This window comes from Elephantulus edwardii, unplaced genomic scaffold, assembly GCF_000299155.1.
Source record: "Elephantulus edwardii isolate Elephantulus edwardi_28Jun2011 unplaced genomic scaffold, EleEdw1.0 scaffold00063, whole genome shotgun sequence".
Classification (NCBI taxonomy): Eukaryota; Metazoa; Chordata; class Mammalia; order Macroscelidea; family Macroscelididae; genus Elephantulus; species Elephantulus edwardii.
In genome coordinates this window covers 3,432,823-3,457,191 of record NW_006399813.1, presented here as the reverse complement: position 1 = coordinate 3,457,191, position 24,369 = coordinate 3,432,823, and the positions used below count along the sequence as shown (strand labels likewise).

The window sequence follows — 24,369 nt, the reverse complement described above, 5'->3', positions numbered from 1 at the left end:
TCTTGAAGAAGGGGAGCTGTTTTTCTGGGCAGATAGTGTAACTCTTAGTAGAGTAATGAGGGGTGCAAAAAGTGAGGGTGGTAGTCAGGGTCAGGGACCTGTGTTCAAAAGTGTGACAATAAAGCTCTGGCAAATTGAATTAGTTTTCTGGAGCTCAGCTGATTTTCCATCCACACACCCAAAACCCCCAAGTCCACTGCTGTCAAGGCAATTCCAACTCCCTGTGATTCTTTAGGACAGAGTAGACCTGCACCACAGGGCTCCCAATGCTGTCATTCTTTATGGAAGCAGACTTCATATCTTCTTCCCAAGGAGAGTTTGAACTACTGACCATGTAGATAAAAGCCATACACTTTAACCATATTACCAAAAGGGAGAACATTATCTGTAGAATTATCCTTACCCCTCCTGAAGTCCAAGACTACTTTGAGGGAGCTCTGGTGCCATAATCCACAGGCTTTTACACTGCTCATCAAGAGTACCCCGAAAGTGTGGTACATTCACACAGTGGAATGCTACGCAGCTCTCAGAAGCAACGATTTTGAAAAGTACTACGTAACTTGGGAGAGGCCGGAGTGCATTATGCTGAGTGAACTAACACAATCTTATGAGGACAAATACCACATAGTACCATTATTGTAAAAATAAAGGATAACTAGTAAAACATGTACAGGAACTCAAGGAGTGAGAGGAGTCAGGATAGGTAGGGGTGAAACGACAGGGCTGAAGAGTTTGTTGGGTGGAGGCGGGGGAAAGCAAATGGGAAGGATCCCGGTGAAAAGACAGGGTAATGATAGTCAAGGCCCAGTGGTGATTAATTTTATAAAACATAATGCATGGGAATGATTGTATGAGAGACAACATGAATCAAGAATAGTGTGAAACACAAACTTTGTAAGCAAAAGAGTAATGGAAAATGGAGGGAGAGTACTCTGAAAGTAAGTGAGACCACAAGCAAAGAAGAAGGTTATTTTGTGCTTATTAGAGATGGAAAACTAAAGAAGTCACCGTACGGAGCTCTGGTGGCCTAGTGGCAAGAAGCTGCACTACAATTCCAGACATAAGTGGTTCAAATCCAGCAGACACTCTGCTGGAGAAGGAGAAGCAATTCTATACCAGTCAGATCTGATTTGTTGGTTGTTGTTGTTGTTGTTGTTGTTATGTGCCGTTGAGTAGTTTGCGACTCATAGCGACCCTAAACCCTGCTCTATCCTTTGCCAATCGCATTGCCTCTGACACTCCCATCCCAATTACCCCAGTCACTGAATCAATCCACCTCATAGGGGGTCTTCCTCTCATGTGCTGTCCCTCCACCCTCCCAAGCATGAGGTCCCTCTCCAAGGACCTGTCTCTCCTTACAACATGTCCAGAGTATGTCAGACGAAGCCCCAGAATCCTTGCCTCCAAGGAGTAGCCTGGTTTAACCCTCTCCAGGATGAATCTATTTGTTTCCTTGGCAGTCCATTCAATACTATTCTCCAGCACGACACATATAAAAAATAATAAAGTTTAAAAATATTTAAATTTTTAAAAAAAGGAAGCCACCCTTGATGATCAAGTCAGATTGGATTAGTTGTCTGCAGGTAACGGATCTACAGGTATCTACGATGTCCAAGGCCTTGTCCTCACTCTAAGTTTCTGTGCTAGATGGGATCTTAGGCATTTCTGTTTAGGGCTGGACTGCTATGAGGATGTGTTGCACTTTCATAGTGGTTGTGACTCAGTGAAACACACAGAGTCAGCTTTTTCTCTGCACACCAGTTTTCACACCTATAAAATGGCCAGAGGGAGACTGAGTCAGAGTGGTCAAATCTATCAGATGATTTTTGAAGCTCTTTGCAAACAGTCAAAGCCATGGGCCCCATCTGTGAACAGCTAGGAGTCAGAGAGGAATCCAAGGAGTGGACAGGAAGGTGCTTGTTGTGAAGTGCTGTCAAGTCTGTCCCAGACTCAGGGTGACCCCTGCGCAGAAGAGAATGCTTCCAGGTCCTGCACCCCTCACAGTCAATTATGGATCAGACAATTGTAATCCAGGGGCTTTTCACTGGTGTTTCAGAAGCAGGTCATCAGGGCTTTGTCTGACAGTCCTCTCGGTTGAGTGGAGAGCTCTGATCGACAGTTTCACTGCTAACCCAAACATTGTGAGTCTCTGGTGGTTCCAATCCACCAACTGCTCAGTGGAAGAAGATAGACAGTCTCCTCCCGTTACAGCTTACAATGGTCATTCCAAGTTAGAGCTAACACAAGGGCGGTGAGTGTTCGTTTAGCAGCCAGATATGTTATCCATTTGCACCACATGGAGACTCAAGACCCTCAATTAAAAACAAAGCTAACAAAACAAAAGGTGAACCAGTAGTCACCTTGTCTGCTTGGACTCATGACTCACCCTGCCTGCAGAGTAGAACTGCTGTCCTCCTCAGCTTGGTCACGGCTGAGATCTTCTGAAAACAGAGCCCCAGGCCTTTCTTCCGAGGCACCTCTGGGTGGATTTGAACCCACCAGCCTTGAGGTTAACAGCGAAGTGCTTAACCTCTTGTGCCACTCACGGACTCCTCTTAATGTTCTGCTTCATTCAAATATTTGTTCAGTGTAGGATTTTGAATGTCTAAAATGGGTTTATTCACATTTCTTTTGTGTGCCAGTGGAGCTGGTGTAAAATCCTAGGCTCACACTTATTTTATCTGAATCATTTTGTCTTTCTCTCCTCTCTTCCATAACTCTTTAAATGCGTATCTGATTGTCTTCTATCCTTCATACTTTGAGCCTTGCTTTCATGTTTTCTCCTTACTCCCTGTGCCGTATTTTGGATATTATCTCTGATCTAGCTTTTTAAAGATTCACTAATTCTGTTTTTGACCTTGTCAAAGGCACCTTCCACTGCATTCTAACTTTCCACTACTGCATTTTTCATTTCTCTCTACAGTCTCTTTGACAATTATATCTTCTTCTGCAGCGTGGCCCTTTTTATATCATTCTCGTATTCTTCTTTCTTTACTACAGCAGCCGTTTCAATGTACTTACTGAAGTTTCTTTCAAATGGTTCTATTATGTCTAGATAGTGAGATGATAATGCTCCCATTTGTCATCTCTGCCGCCTAACCCTCACAGTGGTGTGTTTTCTTTTGTGGTTTGTAATATTTGACTATGAGTCTCTCTTCAATGGGAATCGGTTTCCATGGAATTTCTGAGGTTGTGGAGTTTTGGAAGCGTTCCTCCCCACAAGGCATCTGCAGGCGCCTATGGAGTTCAACAGCTGCTGGCAGGTGCTGGGAGTGGTGGGAATTCAGACCCCATGCTTGTCAAGGAGGCTTGGAAAAAACCAACCAGTTACTAACGAATTGATTTTGACACAAGGTAACTTCAGGAGTGTTCAAAGTAGAACTGAGCTCTGCAGGGTTGTGTTTTTGTCTTTGCTTGTTTGTTTTGTTTCATTTTTAAGTTGTATTTGATTGTGCTTTTGGTGGAAATTTGCACAGCAGTGGAGGTATCCGTTCAACAATTCCTGCACAAGTTATTCAGTGACATTCATTACTTTCTTCACAACACACGAACATTCTCATTATTTCTGCTCTGTTGTTCTATTCTATGGGGTTTTCAAAACACAATTTTTAAAACTTATTTTTTTTTTAATTTTGAGAAAATTGGCCAGAAAGTCCTTCAGTTTCAAAGGTTGGATGGGGAAGAACAGGGGCGTAGAAGAAAAGAAATAGAATTGCATCTGTATTTGAACACCACCAATATTACTTTTTCTTTATTCTAATTTTTTTGTTTTTTAGTGTGTATTACTTTGTAGAAACAACAATGAAAGAAAACCTTCCAAATCCACCGTCATAAAAGTGAGCTCGACTCAGAGCTACCCTCTATGTTTTTTTCAAACATGTACATTGTGTTTTGCATAATCTTTCATTTGCATTGTGTTTAGTTCATATTTAAATTATATAAAATTCATATTTTATATGATCAATTACTATTGATCTAGGGCTATTATTACTCTGTCTTTTCAAGTTCTTATTGAATATTTCGTATTCCTTCACCCTCAACCCTCCACTCACTAACCTGCTATCCTCGTGATTTCCCTCTTTCCCCTTTTCCACCCCATCTCCCTTCTTTCTTCCCTTTTTGGACATTTAAACACATCTTGCTCAGTTATGCTTCTAATTTTGTAATACTGGTCTTCCACAGTAGTTGTGCTTAAATAGAGACTGAGTTCACTGACATAATGCTCTCTAGACTCTCCATGTTACATTGTATTTTATTAAATTATTGTTCCTGCATGCTGCATAGTATTCCACTACGTGAATGTACCACCATTTCTTAATTCATTAGTTTGTTGATGAGCATTTGGACTGTTTCCATTTTCTTGCTATTATGAATAATGCTGCTATGAACACAGGTGTTAATATCTCTGTTCATGTCTCGGTTATAATTTCCTTGGGTGGAAGTTGTTGTTGTTATGTGCCATCAAGTTGTCTGTGACTCATAGCAACCCTATGCACAACAGCTCTAAACCCTGTTCTATCCTGAGCCAATCTCACTGATTCTGACACAAACCCCTTTACCCCAGTTACTGTGTCAGTCCATCTCCTCCAGGCTCTTCCTCTCTTGCACTGTTCCTCCACCCTTCCAAGCACGATTTCCTTCTCCAAGGACTGGTCCCTCATGGCAACATGTCTATATTATGTCAGGTGGAGCTTCAAAATCCTTGCCTCCAAGGAGCAACTTGGTTTCACCCTCTCCAGGACAAACTTGTTCTCTTGGAAGTCCATGGAATGTTCAGTATTCTCCAGGACCACAACTCAAAAGCATCCATCCTTCTTCTGTCATCCTTAGTCATTGTCCAGCTCTCTGATGCATCCCAAGTAATTGCAAAGACCATGGCCTGCAAAGACATTAGTCTCTAGACTGACATCATTGCTTTTTAGCACTTTGGAGAAGTCCCTGATAGCAGGTTTTCCCAAAGCAATGCATCTTTTGATTTCCTGACTGCTGGTGCCAAGAATGTTGGTTCCTGTTGTGTTGTTAGGTGCTATCAACTCAACCCTATTTACAGAACAAAACACTGCTTGTTGAACAAAGAGCCCATATACAACAATGAAACAAATACTGTTGTTAGAGGCTGTCAGGTGACTCTGTGCGTAACAGAACAAAACACCACTCAAGCCTGCACCATCCTCATACTCACTCAAATGTTTAAATCCATGTTGCAGATACTGTGTTAACCATCTCATTGAGAGTCTTCTTTTCCTTTGCTGATCCTATCTACCAAGCCTGATGGTCCTTTTTTAGGGATTGGCTCTTTCTGATAACATTTCCAAAGTATTTGTGACAAAAATCTCTCTAACCTTGCATCCTGGGAGTATCCTGGCTCCACTTCTGTCAATACAGACTTGTTTGTTCTATTGGCAGTCTGTGGTACATTCAGTACTCTTTATCAGTGCCACACACAATTCACAGTAATAAATTCTTCTTTAGTCTTCCTGATTCACTGTCCAACTTTCACATATGAGACAATTGCTAATATGAAGGTGTGGCTCATGTGCACCTTAGCCCTCAAAGTGACATCCTTGCTCTTTAGAACTTTCAAGAGGTCATTGGCAGCAGGTTTTGCCAATCCGAAGCATACCTTGCCTTCTTGATGGATTCTTCCTTGAATGTTGATTATAGATCCAAGTAAAATCAAATCATTGATAACCTTTCACTTTAGAGGCCATTCATGCTCCTGACTTTGTGTCTTCTCTTTTTTGTCTGATGCTGCAGATGTGTCTCCTTTACGTTTTGGTGATGCAGTTCATAGAGAGTTGTGCTGCTAACCCAGAAGTAGTGTGTCTCTGGTGGTTTGGATCCCCAGCTTCTCCAAGGGAGAAAGAAGGACAATCTCCTCTCATGTCTTGGAAAATATGCTGGAAGTTCACCTACAAATTGGTTCTGATTTGAGATCAATGAATTGAGTTTGTTGCTGAATTTTGAACATTTTTATGTTTTCCGGTGTAGGTGAGCAGTCCCACGTGTCTGCAGAGGGAAGGGCTATGGGAGAAGGGTGGTTTTCGATCAGCTCAGTACAGCATCTCGGCCAGAACTCCTCAGGCCTTGCTTCTGGAGTGCATGCCTCCTTCTTTGGGGTGTGAATAAGCTTGTTTCGTTTCTGTTCTGTTTTGTTTAGTGGCTGTTCAGAAGGAATAAAGACCAAATTCCCTCAGAAGCCAGATGATAAAATGAAAATTTTATTGGAAAGAGCCAAGGGGGGTTGCTGGCATGAAAACCTCTTTTACAAAGAGATTCGGCTCTACTTGGGATAAGTTGACAATGGAGCAGACCACTGAGGTTTCGAGCTTTGAACAAAGAGGTGGAGAGTTGCTAAGGAGATAATTAGCATCAGCAATCTAAGTCTGAATTTAGCACAATCTGTCTTAGACCTGGGAAAGGCCTGGGGCTGCCTAGAGGGGAGGAAAAAAAGATAAACAAGCAAATGCTCAGGGAAAGAGAATTTAGAAAAGTTTTGTTAATGACCAAACCTTTAATTTGTACTATGGAAATGTTAGAGATTCAGTTGTGTCCTTTCAAAATCCATGTCCTTGACACATGCAAAACATATTCATCCCATCACATCATCTTTCAAAATGTAAGCATTGGCTTGTAAGAGTCCAACTAAGGTGCAACTATCTCTGTTTTCTTGTCTGATGTAAAGAAGAGTGAAGAAACTCAAAGATGCATGGAAACAATGACTCCAGAGAGCAAAGGATCATGGGAACTCCAACCTCCATGACCCTGAGACCAGAAGACCTAGGTGGTGCCCGGCTACTGCTGCTAACTGCTCTGAAAGGAATGACTTAAATGCTCCTGGATAGAAGAGGAGAAAAATATGGAACAAAATGCAAAATCACAAAAGAGACCAGATATGTTGGTTTGATAGATAAAGGTTGAACACTTCAGTCTATGACCTCAGTCAGCTTTAAAGTCTAGAATGGAGTTTACCCCCAAGGCTCAACTTTCATCAACAGACAGGCCTATGAGATGAGTAATAACATCAAGGAAATACACACTTCTGATAACAATCCACTCTGTGAGATCAAACAGGTGGCATTGGTTCAGGAGGAAATCTCAGAAGGCAGGAAGGGACAAGAAAAGGGATATATGGAAACAGAAAACACAAGAGGAAGTAGCAAGAGTCCTGTTTTATTATGAGGACTATAATTCATATCAGGGTACTGTGGTGGCGTAGTGGTAAGAAGCTGCATTGCAATCCTAAAGGCACAAAGTTTGAATCTACCAGCTGTTCCGTAGAAGAAAGTTTGATAATTTCTTGTGTGATTAACTGCCTCTGAAAACCCACTGGAGGATCAACTATGGGTTGGTTCCAACTCCATAACCCACAAAAACAATCAATAGCACAAACCAAATTGGTATTGTAGTTAAGTGCTGGAAGTCTTTTGTTGGGAGTCAGTCATGACCTGGTGGGCAAGCCTTTGTATTAAAAGTCGGTTGGGTCTTTGGGCCTGGTGTTAATTATGATTGGAATGAACATTCTTCTAAGTGGCATAGCACTGGTGTCTGTCAATTTGTTGTACTGTGTTAACTTGAAGTTGCTGTTATACTGGACATTGTGCCCTTTGTGTGTCAAATGCCATAAAGGTTACCCATGGTGGACAGTGTTTGGTGGAGCTCCCAGATTAAGACTGTCTTGGAAGCAGGAGTGGCATCTGCTTCCTAAACAACATGCCTCTGGAAACTCTATAAACTTAGAGAAATGATGATAGTTACAGAACAGGATGCAGGTCTTTTGTTCATAGGGTCACCACTCGACTCGAAGGCACTTAAACAACAGCAACAGTTGAATGGAAACTAATTTGCTCTGTAAATTTTCACCCCAATCACAACAAAAAGTTTAGTAAAAAAATTCTATACTTTACCCATGTAAAACATATTCAAGCCATCCCATCATCCCCAAAGCCTTGAATCAACTCCAAGTCATAAATCTCATCTTCTTAATCATCTAAATAAAATACTGATGAGACTTCCATCTTGGGACAAGATTCTCCTTCAACTCTGAATCTAGACCACAGATTGTTTCCCAAGTGTAATTGTGATAAAGGCACATTGTCATTACACATGGGAGAAACTGGAAGGAAAAAAGAGATAGCAGGCACTAAACAAGTTCAGGAGCCAGCTGAATAATGTTAACTCTCAGTGTTTGGAAATATTGTTCTCTGAAACTATCTGGGCAATGACTCTACCTGATCTCCAGGCTCGAGGTCTGTGACCTCGAGATTCTGGGTGGAGGCCCTTCAGCCCTGGCCTCATCTTCCAAGTCTACTGAGATAGCAACTCCGGCCCCATTCTCCTAGTCGATCTGGGTGGTAAATGTTGGCTCCAGCAAGTCCTGACCCGTAGGCATTGCCTTACTTCCTTAGCATTATGGGGCAGCCTCGTCTCCCCAGCCTTTGTGAACACCAGCTCCACCCTCCAGAACCACTGGTGAAGATTCAACTCTTTAAAACCTAGGAGTTCCTTATTTGAAACCAAAGACACCCTGCTTCTTACGATCTTTCCAACCGTTCTGCTCCTCTCTGAGCTACTGCAGAGACAGTCTTTTTGTAATGTTGGAGTGATCTTGCCTCCATTCATTGTCTACTCATTTGTTCATAATTTTCTTTGAAAATATCACTCCTTTGGCCTGGTTTTTGCTTATTAAATTCCAAGAAGTAGCCAGCATTCCTTCCATTTGTCCTTTCCCTGTCTCCTTCAGTCTAAGTGATGGGTTTTCTGCTGTCCTAACTGATTCAATCCATCAGTCCCAGGCTTAATCTCTTTAACAAAAAAGATTGTGGAGATATGTGTCCTAGGTGAGCATTCTAGGATGCATGGCTTTAGTCTGTACAACAGAATTTTCCTATTCTTTAGGTTTCTGTTTAAATTTTTTTACATTTTAATGAAAGTTTATAAAGAACCTGGATTTCCATTCATTCATTCATTCATTCATTCCTCCACATTTTCCTCCCTGTCCCTCTTTCCCCCAGTTTGCTTTTTTCTTTGGAGAAAAAGTTATTCCACCACCCAAACCCCCGACCTGGAACCACTTTACTATGCAACTCTTATTCTGGACTCTTATCTTGTCAATAATACCTAATCCTATGTTCCTTTTATGCAATTTAATTTTTGCATAGTTTATTTTTAAATCCATCTCTTTCCTTTCATATTTTACTATAAACAGCAAGGAGAAACAGTGGGGCACTTTTAAGAGTTTGCTCAGAAATTTCATCAATTAGATATCCAAGTTCATAATCACTTACATGTTCTACCTTCCAAAAAAAAATTTTGAACATAACTCAGACACATTCTTCGCCACTGCCTGACATCATCCCCCTTCCTCCATTCATTGTCTACTCACTTGTTCATCATTTTCTTTGAAAGCCTCTCTGGGAAGCTCACTTAGCATTCACGGCACTAGCAGTATTCTATGGTGGGCCATGTTGGTGTTCTCTAAGACAGTAGAGATTTCCTCTGCAGCTCTCTTCACTTCCTTCTGAGCCCTCACAAGAATTGCCTTTTACATCCAGCCATAATTCTACCAATCGTCTCTTTAAGGTAATCTGGCCTTTTACTTTTAGACACCTTTAAAGTCTTCTAGCCTCTACCCATTACCCAATTCTAAAACCACTTCCACATTTTGTAATGCCGTTAGCACAGCAGTCTGTTTCTGGTCTGAAGCTCTGTCTTAGTTATCTCGTGCTGCTATAACAGAAATTCCGTAAGTGGAAGACTTTAGCAAACAAAAATTTATTTCCTCACAATTCAGTAAGCTAGAAGCCTGACTGCAGGGTGCTGGCTCCTGGAGAAGAAAGCTTTCTCCGTGTATTAGCTTTGGGGAAAGGCCCTTCTCTTTGCTGAGTTTCTACTCCTGGTCAATCCCCTTTTGGTTTGATAGCTCCCTTCCCCAATCTTTGCTTCTCTTGATTTCTTTTTTAATCTCTTTTATATCTCAAAAGAGATTGATTTAAGACACAATTGACACTAATACTATCTCACTAATATAACAATAGAAACCTATTTTCAACTGGAATCATAATCACATATACAACTCAATTCATTACCGTCAAGTGGTTTTTCAGGAGCTGTAAATCCAGCAGGAGGAGATTGCCCAACTTTCTTCCGTGAAGCAGCTGGTGGATTCGGACCATGTGCCTTTGGGTTGGCGGCACACCTCTTTACCCACTAGGCTGCCAGAGCTCCTTACTCCACATACAAAGATTAATATTTACAAGATAAATTGGGAGGGAGACACAATTCAATCCATATTTCTCAAAACTCAAATTCATTACTGTTGAGTCAGAACCAACTCATAGCTGGCCCTCCTGCTGGTTTCCCGAGGCTGTAAATCCCACGGGAAGAGATTGTACCTTTTCTCCCACAGCTTCGCAGGTAGATTCAAAGAGCTAGAGAGGCATCGCCACTGGGTTAGCAGTGCTACACCCTACGGACTACGCCACCAGAGTTACAAATCTATAGTAGAAGGTTTCATTTCTTTAAGCCCTTGTCTAGCTGGGATATTTCATAGCTTCTAAGGACAATTCAATCTGTATGCTGAGCAAATACTATAGAAGCTGGCCCATGTAAAAAAAAAAAAAAGGATGAGGATTGGAGGAGGACTCATTAACAAGGTGCAACATGCAGATGACCCAATGTTGCTTGCTAAAAGTGAAGAAGACTTGAAGCAATTACAAATGAGGTTCAAAGACTTCCATATGGACTACACCTGAACACAAAGAAAAGACAAATTCTCACGACTGGGCAAGAAAGCAACAGGATGATAAATAGAAAAAAGATTGAAGTTGGCAAGGATTTAATATTACTTAGACCCACAAGCAACAACTCATTGAAGCAGCAATCAAGAAATCAAATGCTCTACTGTCCTGGGTCAAAGTGCTTCTAAGGGTCTCTTTAAAGTGCTTGAAGACCAAGCCTGTCATTTTGAGGCTCAGATGCACCTGACCTCTGCCTTAATATTTTTGATTGCCTCTTATGCAAACCTTAGTCTGCATTTTCAATCACTTGCTATGCATCTGAGAGCTAGACAATGGATGAAGATGACAGAAGATGGACTGATGCCTTTGAGCTGTGGTGTTGTAGAAGAGTACTGACTATCTCATGCACTGTCAAAAGAACAAACAGGTATGTCTTGGGAAAAGTGCAGCCAGAGTGCTCCTCATAGGCAAGGACAGCAAAGCTCAGTCTTGTATATTTTGGGCACGTTGCTAGGAGAAGCGATTCCTTTGAAAGAAACGTCATGGTTAGAAATGTGGAGGGCCAGGGAAGGAGAGAAAACCCCCCCACCAGATGAATGGATAACTGCAGCACTGGACTCAAGTGTGTCAGGGGTGTTGGGATCGCACAGGATAGATCAGGGTTCAGATCTGATGTTCACGGGTCACTATGAGTTGTACTCGACTTGACGGCACTTAACAGCAGTGATTAGATAATAACTGGTGACTTTGAACTGTGGTGTTGGTGGAGAATATTGACTAGATCATGGACTGCCAAAAGAAAAAAAAACAAATCTAATTTAGAAGATGTGGAACAAGGATGCTTCTTGGAGACAAGGTTGGAGAGACTTCATCTCACATACTTTGACCATGTTATAAAGAAAGGCTAGTCTTTGAACTGTGACACTGATGTGTCAAATGCGTTAATGGTTGGTTACCCAATGTGGACAGAGAGTGGGGTGGAGCTCCCCGATTAAAACAAGCTTGGAAGGAGGAATGGCATCCACTTCCATAATAGCTTGCATCTGGAAACCCTATGAACCTGGAGAGAGAATGAGAGACAGCCAAGCATCGAGGACTCTCCTTCACAGGGTTGCTATGAGTCGCCTGCGACTTGACGACACTTAACAACAACAACAACAACAGTCTTTGAAGAAGGATATCATGCTTAGAAATGTGGAGGGTCAGTGAAACAGAGGAAGCCTTTCAATGCGATGGATTGGCAGGTGGCTATTACAATGAGCTAGCACAGCAACAAGGGTGAGGATGGTCCAGGACTACGCAGGGTTTCATTCGGTTTGTCCACAGGGCCTCTAAGAGTTGGCAATGACTCAGTGGCACCTAACAACAACAGTAACAAGAGAAAGGATCCCTGGTGATGAAGTAAAGCTCTCAGCTGCTAACCAAAAAGCCAGCATCCCATCCGAAAATCCTAGGGGGGTGACTCTGCTGTGTCACAACTCCTAGCTGGCCCTCCGGCAGGTTTTCAGAGGTGGTAAATTACATGGGAGAAGACTGTGCATCCTTTTACCATGGAGCAGCTGGTGGATTCAAACCACGTGCCTTTGGGATGGCAGCACAGGTTCTTACCACTAAGTCACTAGAGTACACTCTACTCTGTCACCTAGGGTCACTGTAAATTGGAATTTAATCAATGACACCCACCAACAACAATATTTTCTGTGCCATTGCCTAATTAAATGTAAGCTTTAAAATGGAAAGCGGAGAATGTACCCGACACTGTATGCTAAAGAATATATCCAGTGTTGTCTACCAGAGGCTGCTTTGGTAATGAGAAAATAGTGGTCACTTGGGGATCAGACTGTACCCTCCAAATGGTGGTAACATCACAGTGGAGGCCTTAAGCTGAGTAGGGGTGATAACTAATAAAAAGAAGGGGGGAAGTTACTGTTTTCTCGGTGCCTGATATGAGGACTGACAAAAGAACAGGTGTGTCCTGAAGAAATTGCCATCAGGATGTCCCACGGAGGCAGGGATGATGACGCTTTGTCTCACATACTTTGGGCATGTTGTTAGGAGGGGCTGATCCTTGGAAAAGGACATCACGCTTGAAAAGATGGAGGGCAAGCAAAAGAGAGGAAGACCCTCAATGATAGGAACTGACTCGGGGATTTTAACAACAAGCTTAAGTGTCAGAGATGAGGGCGGTGGCACAGGGTGGGCTAAGGCTCAGCTCCATTGTTCATAGGGCTGCTATGAGTCATGGTTGATTTGATGACAGCGAATACCAACATGACAGATTTGAGATATATTACAGAGGATGTGTTCTGTAAAGAGGACCAAACCCTGACCACATTGTAAATAAAGTTTTACTGAAACATAGGCATTTGTTTATGTAGTACATACGACTACTTTTAGGGAGCCCTGGTTACACAGTGGCTAACGTGTGTGGCTGCTGACTGTATGTTGGCAATTTGAGCTCACTATTAGGTGTGACAGTCTGCTTCTATAAGGATGATAGCCTTGGGAATAGGACAGTTTCAACCTGTGTAGAGTGAGGTTATGAGTTGTGTTGACCAAATGACGGTGGGTCTGGTTTGGGTATGAGAACTCTTGTACCACAGAGGTGGAGGAGGGTGGTGTGATGGAGACCACATGGCCTGCACACCTACATTTACTATCCCACCCTTTACGGAGAAGTTGGCCAATCCCTGGTAAGTGCCGTTGAGTCAGAGGTGATTCATAGTGACCCTATGAACAAAACTCCTGGCACTTCCTGTATAACTTTCCTCCTTTCTCCAGGTTCATAGAGTTTCTGGAGGCAAGCTATTTCAGAAGTGGATGCCATTCCTGCTTCCAAGCTTGTTTTAACTGGGGAGCTCCACCAAACACTGTCCACCATGGGTAACCATTATCTCTTTTGACACATCAGTGTTACAGTGTTCAGCTTCACAGCAACCACGAGCTGAAAAATTGACAGGGCTGTGAACAATTTGGACAGGAAAAGAAAGGCAAAGGGAGGAATCCAAGGGACCTTCAAGTTTGAGGATATTCAGTCCCTTTTACTGAATCCACTTATGTGCCAAGCAATGTGCTGGTATATGCTGAGGATTCAGGTACAGAGAACACATGCTTCTGGAAGAAGCCTACAGAGACACAGGGGGCAGACACAAAGCTGAGACTAGCCTGAAGAGGTGGGCTTAGTACAGTGTCCGGGAATGACGATGGTGGCAAGGATTTCACTTCTAATTTATCATCATACGTACTTAGGCTGATGTGCTGGGATAACCCTTCCCCTCCAGAAAACTATAAATACTTAGTGCACTGATGTTGTTGTTGCTGTGTACTGTAGAGTCGAAGCCAACCCATAGCTGACCCTCCAGCGGGTTTTCAGCGGCAGTAATTGCACAGGAGGAGACTGCCCATCCTCCTGCAGAGCAGCTGGTGGCCTTGAACCGCGTGCCTTCGGGATTGCAATGCAGTTCCTTGCCACTAGTGATCTGATAAATGAGAAGGGAATGCAAGCTTCATTCATCATCAACTGTGAGTTCACACGAAATGCCAGGAACTGTGCTAGGTCGCTCACCATCAGCTGCTTTTGAATCGACACATGTGTGTTAAAGTAGGGCTGTGCTCCCTACCCACAGGGTGCCAGTGGTTTACAGCAGTCGGGTGTCAGGCCTTTCTTCTGATGCGGACTTCAAATGCCACCCTCTCGGTTAGCAGCCAAGTGAGTTAACCGTTTGCACACAGTAGGTCTCCCCACTGTGGCATCAGGGACAAAGCTGGCACGGCCTTCGGTCTGAGCAAGCTTTCTTCATTGAGACAGAAGGAGAAAGGAAATAGAGGCGGGGGAAGAGAGTTTTGAAAAGAGGAGTGAGTGCATGGCAGGTTCTGATATCACGGTCCTTAAGGGGTTGTGGTACTAACCCAAACGTTAGCTAACCACTTGCTGGGGTCGCTGGTGATTCAAAACCACCAGCAACTCCTCAGGGGAAAGATGGACAGTCTCTTCCCACGTGATTACAGCCTCTTGAAAACCTGCTGGAGGGCCAGCTCTGAGTCAGGTCTGATTCAACAGCAAGGAGCTTGAGTTTTTGGTAATAAAGTCCACGATGAAGAAGCAGCTATGAGAGGATTGAAGGGAGATGAAAAGGTATAAAATAATCGTTTCATGTAGTGGAAAAGGTTTTCCTCAGGAAAAAAAAAACAAAACAAAAAAACCCATAGTGGAATCTCCAGGCAATACTGGATGCCAATTTGAAGGCTGTGGTCATGAATTTAAAACAAAAGCGAACTCCGCAGTGAGATTTAATTCTAGCAACCTCTAGCACTGAGAGGCACAAGGATGCACATGTGTGACCAGAGAAGCAGGAGACAGCCCCACTGCAGGGACAGCATAATAGACAGGAAGTCTATTGTGAAGCATAAGCATTTGCTAACTAGAGGGAGGTCATGGGTCATGATATGGGAATTGATTAAGTCCAGGTCTGAGGGGGGGAAAAAAACCCACACCAAAACCCCATTTCCTGGTGGAAATCTTAAGACCTTATCTCTCACTGACAGGCTCTAATGATTCTAATACAGCGAGGACGCTTTAGTTCAAAGAGATGATTAGCATTGTCAATTAGGCCTGGATGCATCGATTTTCTCATTAGCCTTTGGCGGGTGTGGGCTGTGGCCTCTTCCCTGGTTGGGCTTGATAATCATGGACCGCCACCTACATATTCAGCAAAACCCTCATTCCAGGAGGAAGGCAGACTAAATACTACCTACCTTAAACACAGCTGTAGCTCGAAAATGATAAATACGTATTTGCTAATTTGGGGATGTAAGATCATGATCTTTCCTGAAATATGGATCCACATTTCTTTCCCTAATTCTCTTTCATAAATCACTCTCTTACACACACACACACACACACACACACACACACACACACACACACACACCCTACCCCATCAGCTGTCTATTTTATCCTAGGACTTAACTCTTCTGTAGTAATCTGAGACCTTGAGAAATTCCTGATTTCCTGTCTTACCAATATTTTATGAGTAACTCAATCACACCTGAGTGTCCTCCTGCCTGAGTGTCCTCCTGACGTTGTTGTTGTATACCATTGATCTGGAACCGACCCATAGCTGGCCCTCCAGTGGATTTTGCTGTAAATTGCACAGGAGGAGATTGCACATATATCTTCCCTGGAGCAGGAGGCAGCTTCAGACTGCATATAGGGAATCTATGACTAGACCAAGAAGCTGTTGTGTGAACAGAACAAAGGATCACTGCAGGGTTTAAGATCAGGAAGGGTGTGCATCAGGGTTGTAACCTTTCTCCAAACCTAGTCAATCTGTATGCTGAGAAAAAAAATTAATGAAGCCGGACTCTATGAAGAGGAGTATGGTATCAGGATGGGAGGAAGACTCATCAGCAACCTGCTTTACTCTGATGACACAACTTTGCTTGCTGAAATTAAGGAAGATATGAAACACTTGCTACAGAAGATCAAGGACTATAGCCTTCTGTGTGGATTACATCTCAAGATCAGGAAGACAAAGGTCCTCCCAACAGTCAACAGTATGATCGATGGAGAAAAATTGAACCTATCTATGATTTCATCTGGATCAGCAGTCAATATCCTTGGTACCAGCAGCAGTCAGGAAATCAGAAGATGTATTGCATTGAGCAAATCTGCTTTTAGGGACCTCTTCAAAATATGGAAGAGCAATGGTGTCAGTTTGAAGACTCAGGTGTGCCTGATTCAGGCCATGGTCTTCTTAATCACCTGCTATGAAACAGAGAGCTGGACAATGACTAAGGATGACAGAACAAGAATTGATGCCTTTGAGTTATGGTGCTGAAGAAGAGTACTGAATATTCAATGTTGTTGTTGTTGTTGTTATGTGTCATTGAGTTGCCCACAACTCATAGCAACCCTATGTACAACTCTGAAGCCTACCTTGTCCTGAGCTGGTCTCATTGATTGAGACACACCTATCCTCATTACCCCAGTTACTGTATCAATCCATCTCATCAGGGGTCTTCCTCTCCTGCACAGTCCCTCCACCCTTCCAAGGATGATATCTCTCTCCAAAGACTGGTCCTTCCTGGCCACATGCCTGAAGTTTGTGAGATGGAGCTTCAAAATCCTTGCCTCTAAGGAGAAACTTGATTTCATCCTCTCCAAGACAGACATAAATTTGTTTTCTTGGCCTTCCATGATATGTCCAATATTCTTCTCATGCACCATATTTCTAAGGCACCAATTCTTCTTCTGTTATCCTTAGTCATTGTCCAGCTCTCTGACATATAGCAAGTAATTGTGTAGACCATGGACTGGATCAGGTGCACCTTAGTCTCTAGATTGACCTTGTTGCTTCTCAGTACTCTGGAAAAGTTCTTGACGGCAGATTTTTCCTGTGCAATTTGTCTTTTTATTTCCTGGCTGCTGGTACCAAAAGTGTAGATTGTGGAGCTGAGCAAGGTTTAACTGTTAACAACCTCAATCTCTTCTCCATTTATCATGGTGCTGCCAATTGGCCCAGTGGTGAGAATTTTTGTTTTCTTGATGTTGAGCTTCAATCCATATTGAAGACTACAGTCCTTGACCTTCTACAGCAAGTGCTTCAGGTCCTCCTCAGTTTTAGCAAGCAAGGTTGTGTCATCTGCATAATGTAGGTTGTTGATGAGTCTTCCTCTGATCCTAACGCCACAGACCTCCTCAGAAAGCCAAGCCTCCTGAATGATCTGTTCTGAATATAGATGAAAAAGGTATGAGGATCTAACCCATCCCTGATGCACTCCTTTCCTGATTTTGAACCATGTAGTGTTTCCCTGCTCTGTTCTGAAGACTGGTTCCTGGTCCAAGTATAGGTTTCACATAAGCACAATCAACTGTTCTGGGATTCCCATTCTCCTCAAGGTTAAACACGATTTGTTGTGATCCACACAGTAAAATGCTTTTGCATAGTCAATTAAAGGGATAGATATCCCTCTGGTGCTTTTTGTTTTCTGTCAAAATCCATCTGACATTGGCAATAATGTCTCTACTGCCACAACCTCTTCTAAATGCAGATTGTATTTCTGGTAGTTCTCTGTCAAGTTCTCTGGTAGTTCCAGTCATTTCTGGATAATCTTCACCAGGATTTTGCTTGTGTGTGATATGAGTGATGATAACTGTATGATAACTTCCACACTCTGTCAGGTCTCCCTTTTTTTTTTTTAAATGGGAATAAATATTAATCTCTTCCAATCACTTGGCCAGGTACTTGTGCTCCAGATTTCTTGGCACAACCTAGTGAGCATATCCAGGACAACATCTGTTTACTGAAATACATCAGCTGGTATCCCATCGGTTCCTGGGGCTTTGTTAACAAGTCCTTCAGAGCAGCCTGAGCTTCCTCTTTCATCACCATTGCCTCTTGATCATATGTTGTTTCTTGAAATTCTGTGTCAGCCAATTCTTTTTGGTACAGTGACTCTGTATTCTCTCTTTCTCTCTCTCTCTCTCTCCTCCCAACCCCATCAAATCAGATCCAACTGGCACAGAGTAGATTGTCCCTCCTTCTCCAGCAAAGCATCTGATGGATTTGAACTACGCACCTTTGGGATTGCAGCTCAGCTTCTTGCCACTAGGCCATCAGAGCTCCTTCTTCCATCTTCTTTTAATGCTTCCTGGATTATTCAATATTTTTCCCCTAGCGTCCTTATTGTATTAAGTATTGCAACTCAAGAATTGAATTTCTTCTTTAGTTCCTTCAGCTTAAGAAATGTCAAGTGAGTTTAGTTAGCCCTTGTGATTTCCAGACTTCTGTTCTTTGCACTTTTCCTTATAATCTTTTGCTTTTATCTCATGGACTGCCAAAAGAACAAACAGGAACATACAATACGTCCTGTTTGTTCTTTTGGTAGTCCATGAGATATTCAGTACTCTTCTCCAGCAGCATAACTCAAAGAACAAACAGATATATCCTGATATGATTTGATTTAAAAGAAAAAACAAACAAACAAAAAAAACCCAGATATGTTCTGGAAAGGGTATGTTCAGAGTGCTCCCTGGAGGCAAGGATGACTAAGTCTTTCACACTTTGGACATGTAGGTAGGCGAGGCTACTCCTTGGACATCAAGCTTGGAAAGATGGAGGTTCAGTGAAGGAGAGGAAGAGCCTCAGGAGATGGATTGACACTGTGACCTCAGCAATGGGCTCTAGTGTCTCAGAGATGATGAGGATGGCACAGGAGAGGGCAGGCTTCTGGTTGGCTGTTCGTAGAGTCGCTCTGAGTTGTACTCGACTCGATGACACCTAACAAGCCACTAAAGCACCTTTACTTTGTTGTTAGGGGCCGACTAATTGGTTCTGATTCAAAGCACCTCTGTGGACAGTAAACAGCACACTGCCCGGTCCAGTGCCTTCACCACACCTGCCGTTACATCTGCGCCAAGTTCCAGCCGCTGGGTCAGCCCACCTCCACCTCCTGTTTCCATGGACTCTCTACTTTAACAAGACCCTCCTGATAACATGCCCGAGTGAGAGAGACAAAGGCTCCCCTCATGACTCCAAGGAGCATTCTGGCTGCCTTCTTCCAGCAGTTCACAGCAGAGTCAGCCTTCTTTATCAACATCCTAGTTCAGACCATCAGTTCTTCTTTAGTCTTTCTTATTCATCATCCAACTTCTACACGCATATGAGGCAGTTTGAACATGCCATGATGTGGGTCAGGCCCGTGGTAGTCCTAAAATTGACAGCTTTTCTTTTAAAAACCACTTTAAAGAGGTCTTTCACAGAAGATTGGTCCAATGCATTATGTCATTTAGTTTCTTGATGGCTGCATTCAAGAGCATTGATTGTGGATTCAAGTAAAATGAGATCCTTGACAACATCAATCTTTACTCCCCTTATTGTCATATTGCTTATGGGTACAGTTTTTTTCTTGATATTGTGTTGTAACCCATACTGAAGGCAGTAGTCTTTCCTCTTCCACAGTGTGGTGGTGGTGTTTTGTTTTTTTTTTAAATGTTCAGCAAGCAAAGTGTGTCATCTACATATTAGAAATTGTTACTAAATCTTCCTCCAATCCTGATGGTGCATTCTTCATACAGTACTGTTCATTGGATTATTTGCTGAACATACACAATGACTAAATATGGTGAAAGGATACAATCAGGATATATATCTTTCTTGCTTTTAAATCATGTAGTGTTTCCATGCTCGATTGTGTGTGTCTTGGTCTACATACTGATTTTCTCATGAATGCGTTTAAGTGTTTTGGAATTTCCATTTTACCTACTGTTATCCATAATTTGTTGTAATCCACACAGATGAATACTTCTACACAGTCAGCAAAACACAGATATGCATCTTTCTAATACTCTGCACTTTTCTAAGATCCATCTGATAGCAGCAAGAATATTCCTCATCCCTGACCATTTCTGAGTCTTAACTCGAATTCCTGATGGTTCATTGTTGAGAAACTGCTGCAAACCTTTTGAATTGTCTTCTGTAATACTTCACTACAGATAAACGAGACTGTGCTCACCACCGGCCAGGTTTGACAGGCAACAGTTCTAGGTGTGTTTCTGTATGTGATGTAAATAGATTCATGTATACAGTAGAGCAAACAGAAGTTATGAAAACCTATAAGCAGTAGCCAAACACCTCAAAGAAATGAATTTCCCGGCGCGGGCTGAAAATCGCCTGTGACTTCATCCATAGCCACTGGTGAGAGTCAGCGCCCAGAGCCATCAGGGGCTTTAAGCTCGTTGCCCACTGCTGTGGTGTGGACAGCTGAAACCCAGGCCCCGACAGGCACCTGGGGGGGGGGAACCCAGACTCTACTTCATGCTCTGCTGGAGAAGGAGGGGCAGTCTCCTGTTTCAGTCAGATCCAATTTGATGGTACACACACACACACACACACACACACTTTTTCTCCTTTTTTTAAAAAAAGACTACTTCAGCTGTCGCGGCCCTCTGCCCAGGGTGGGCTGCCCTCGGCCCCCGGCTCGGGGTGAGCCGTCGCGGCCCTCTGCCCGGGGCGGGCTGCCCTCGGCCCTCTGCCTGGGGCGAGCCGTCGTGGCCTTCTGCCTGGGGCGGGCTGCGCTTGGCCCCCGGCTCGGGGCAAACTGTCGCAGCCCTCAGGAGCAAGAAGGCAAGCAGCTGTAACCCAAGACCACCAGTAAGGTGATAAAGCGTCCTCCCTTCCCCCCTTTATATCTACGCCCCTGTTCAGCATGAAGAAGCCAGAGAGTCGGCATCCAATTCCCAAATCAATAAGACAGTTGGCTTAATTACTATTGGAAAATGCTTGTCATTCCTCTGTAGCATCTGGTCCCCACTGGACCCTCATCATTTCCTTCACCTGCTCCCCTCACCGACCAAACTGTGCAGCTCTGCAACTGCATCCTGGCCCATCCTCAGCCTTTTGCCCCCAACCCTCACCTCCTTGTACCCCCAATATGTTTTTCCCAATTAAAAAAATACCAAAAAAAGAAAGAAAGAAAGAAAGAAAGAAATGAGTTTCTGGACCTGGGAGCCAAGGAACACAGTTTTGGGAAACATCAAGGCCAGTTTAAATAATAAAGAATGTTGTTATGTGTCGTCGAGTCACTTGCGACTCATAGCGACCCTATGTACAACAGCCCTAAACCCTGCTCTATCCTGTGCCAATTGCATGGCCTCTGACACACCCATCCCGATTACCCCAGTCACTGAATCAATCCACCTCATAGAGGGCCTTCCCCTCCGGCGCTGTCCCTCCACCCAACCAAGCATGATATCCCTCTCCAAGGACCAGTCCCTCCTTACAACAGGTCCAAAGTATGTCAGATGAGGCTTCAGAATCCTTGCCTCCAAGGAGCCACCTGGTTTAACCCTTTCCAGGATGAATCTGTTTCTTTTCTTAGCAGTCCATGGTACCCTCAATACTCATCTCCAACACCAAAGCTCAAAGGCATCAATTCTCCTTCTATCCTCCCTAGTCATTGTCCAAATTATCTGATGTATAACAAGTGATAACAAAGACCATGGTATATTTAATACTATTTTCTAGCACCTCAGCTCAAAGGCATCAATTCTCCTTCTATCATCCCTAGTCATTGTCCAACTCTACAAAACCAATATTCTATATCCTGCTTTGATGAGTAATGACTGAGGTCTTAAAAGCCTCAGGATTGGTCCTCTTAGGTACAACTGTCTCCTGCTGTCCAGAGCAAAGGAGAATGAAGAAAATCAGAGACAATTATGGACAGAATGAATGGACCACGTAAGCTTTAGTCTCCACAACCCTGAGACCAGAGGAACGAAGTGGTGGTACCACTGGAGGAGCTGGTTATCACTGCCGGCTGCTTGGAAAGGGATTACGATAGAAACTGTCTGATACAGTGGGAGAAAAATGTGAAACAAAGCTCAGTCATAAACTAGGCCAGAGTTATTGATCTGATAAAAGCTGACAGAACCCCAAAGGCTATATGGCCTTTAGTCATTCTTTAGGGCTGGAACGGGAAAGAAAATTTTACTTATGGGAGATGTTAATGAGATTGTTCAATAATTCCTGCATTTTATTGGCTTGTTTTTGTTTGGATAGGCATAAATGGATCTCTCCCAGTCTGTTGGCCAGGTAGTTGTCTTCTGGATTTTTTTAACATAGACAAGTGAGTTCTTTGAGCATTGCATCCATTTATTGAAACATCTCTATTGGTATTTTACAAATTCTTTGAACCTTCTTTTCATCTAAGTTGTCAGTCATCTTGGACTTTCCCCTTTTATAGCAAGTTATTGGTGGATATATTATACCAAGTTGTATAGTAAATCATGAAAAGTATAACTAACATAAACCAACTATGAGCCAACCTCTATTGGCCCTTGGTAAGTGGACACTGGGGGAGAGGGTGGAAGATGGGCTGAAAACACAGCCGCCTTCACGCCCTCTTTGGGCAGCAGGAGAGAATGAAGTGGTTAAGAACTGTGCCTTGGACCGACAGTGATTAAGTGCTTAACTGCTAACAAGTCAGTGATTCAAATTCACCGGGACAAAGTCACGGAAAGATATGTCAGTCCATTCCCAGAAAGATCCTAAAGCCTCAGAAACCTTAAGGGCAGCTCTTTTCTGTTCTATAGGTTTGCTAGAGTTGGGGGCCCTTTGACGATCACAGACAGAACTAATTAAAAGGGGCTGCTTTAACCACTCCCACTCCCCTCAGGAGAGAGGGGTCAAGCTGATGGCTGAATCTTTGGTGACACTTGAGCACCACTATAAAGACTTATGACCCAAATACCCCCAACAATTCCGTTTAACTGTCAGCATATTAAGTTCCTTTTTTTAGGTTTGGAATTGCCCTTTTTCTTAGTTATTTTTTAGGCTACACACTGTCCTCAGGTAAAGGAAAAGGACTCATTACATCTTCAGCTCCTCACATCCACTAACTCCAACCCATGGCGCCCTTGATCGAGTTTCCTGGGCCGTAAATCTCAACACGAGAGAGACTGTCCATCTTCCTGCCCTCTCCATTGCTGCTCAGATTTTAGCAGCCCATCTCAACCAGCCACCAGGGCTCCTCCGATTTATCAGATTAGCTTTCTTGTCGTGGAGAAAGCTGGCAGTGCGAAATGTCTGGAAAATTTGTAAATTTTGTAAATTGTAAATTGTAAATTTACAGCTTTGTAAATTGCTGGCTGTTTGCCCAGGTGCGCCCTCTTGGAGGCTGGTTGAGGCGTGAAGGTGCTGGGTCTCAGGTGGGGCTCAGGCTGGCGCGTCCTGTTGTCTGGAGCCCGCTCTGCGCCCACCGCTAGAGGGCGCACGGCTCAGGGAGAAGGGCTTCCTGCGGCAGGCGGGCCCTGCAGCCGGGAGGACGCGAGCGAACATGGGCAGCCACGGCTGCGTGAGAGCCCGCTGGGCTCCTACCACTGTTGACCTTGACTGTGGGTACATCTGGTACGAAAGCGAGCCGACCAGGTCATGTGTGACCCTCGCACCCCCGCAATTCGTTAAAGGGCTGGTGACACGCAAGCTCCGGGTGAACAGGGGACGCGGGATTCTGACTCCCCACGTTCTGGAGACGCGAATCGGGGCCTGACCACTGTCCCTCGTGCAGAGAAGCCCAGGGTCTCATTCTGCTGCATCTTGGAAAAATCGAGCGTCAGGCCAGGGAATAGGAGATGCCTGGATACGAACCGTGGTTGAGGAATCTTTTGGAATGACAGAGAATGTAGGGATTGAGAAGAGTATTAGCTTTAGAGGGGGCTCTGGTGGTCTAGAGGTAAGAAGCTGCGCTGCAATCCTGAAAGCTTGCGGTTCGAATCCATCAGCTGTTCAGTGGCAGAAGGATGGGCTGTCTCTTCATGTGCAATTAACTGCCTCTGCAACCCGCTGTAAGGGTCAGCTATTGATCAGTTCTGACTCGGCAACACACAACAACATCATTAGTGCTAGCGTCAGCCTGGGTAACAGTCAGCCCTGCTTGTCAGCAGCTGTGACAAGTGCTGGGTTGAGTTACACAGCCTCCTCTATACCTGTGCCTCAGTTTCCTCATTAGCCCAATGGGGGTAATCCCTTACCTCAACTCATGAATTCATTGCTGGGGATCCAATTCCTAGCTGACCTTCGAGCAGGATTTTTTTTTTAAAGCTATAAATTGTACAGGAGGAGATTGCCCA

General features: G+C 43.7%; 1 pseudogene; it reads left to right on the top strand.

Annotated features, from left to right (window-relative positions):
- The window catches only part of LOC102874716, a 34,125-nt pseudogene extending 10,499 nt beyond the window's left edge, over positions 1–23,626 (top strand).
- Positions 23,627–24,369: the final 743 nt, after the last annotated feature.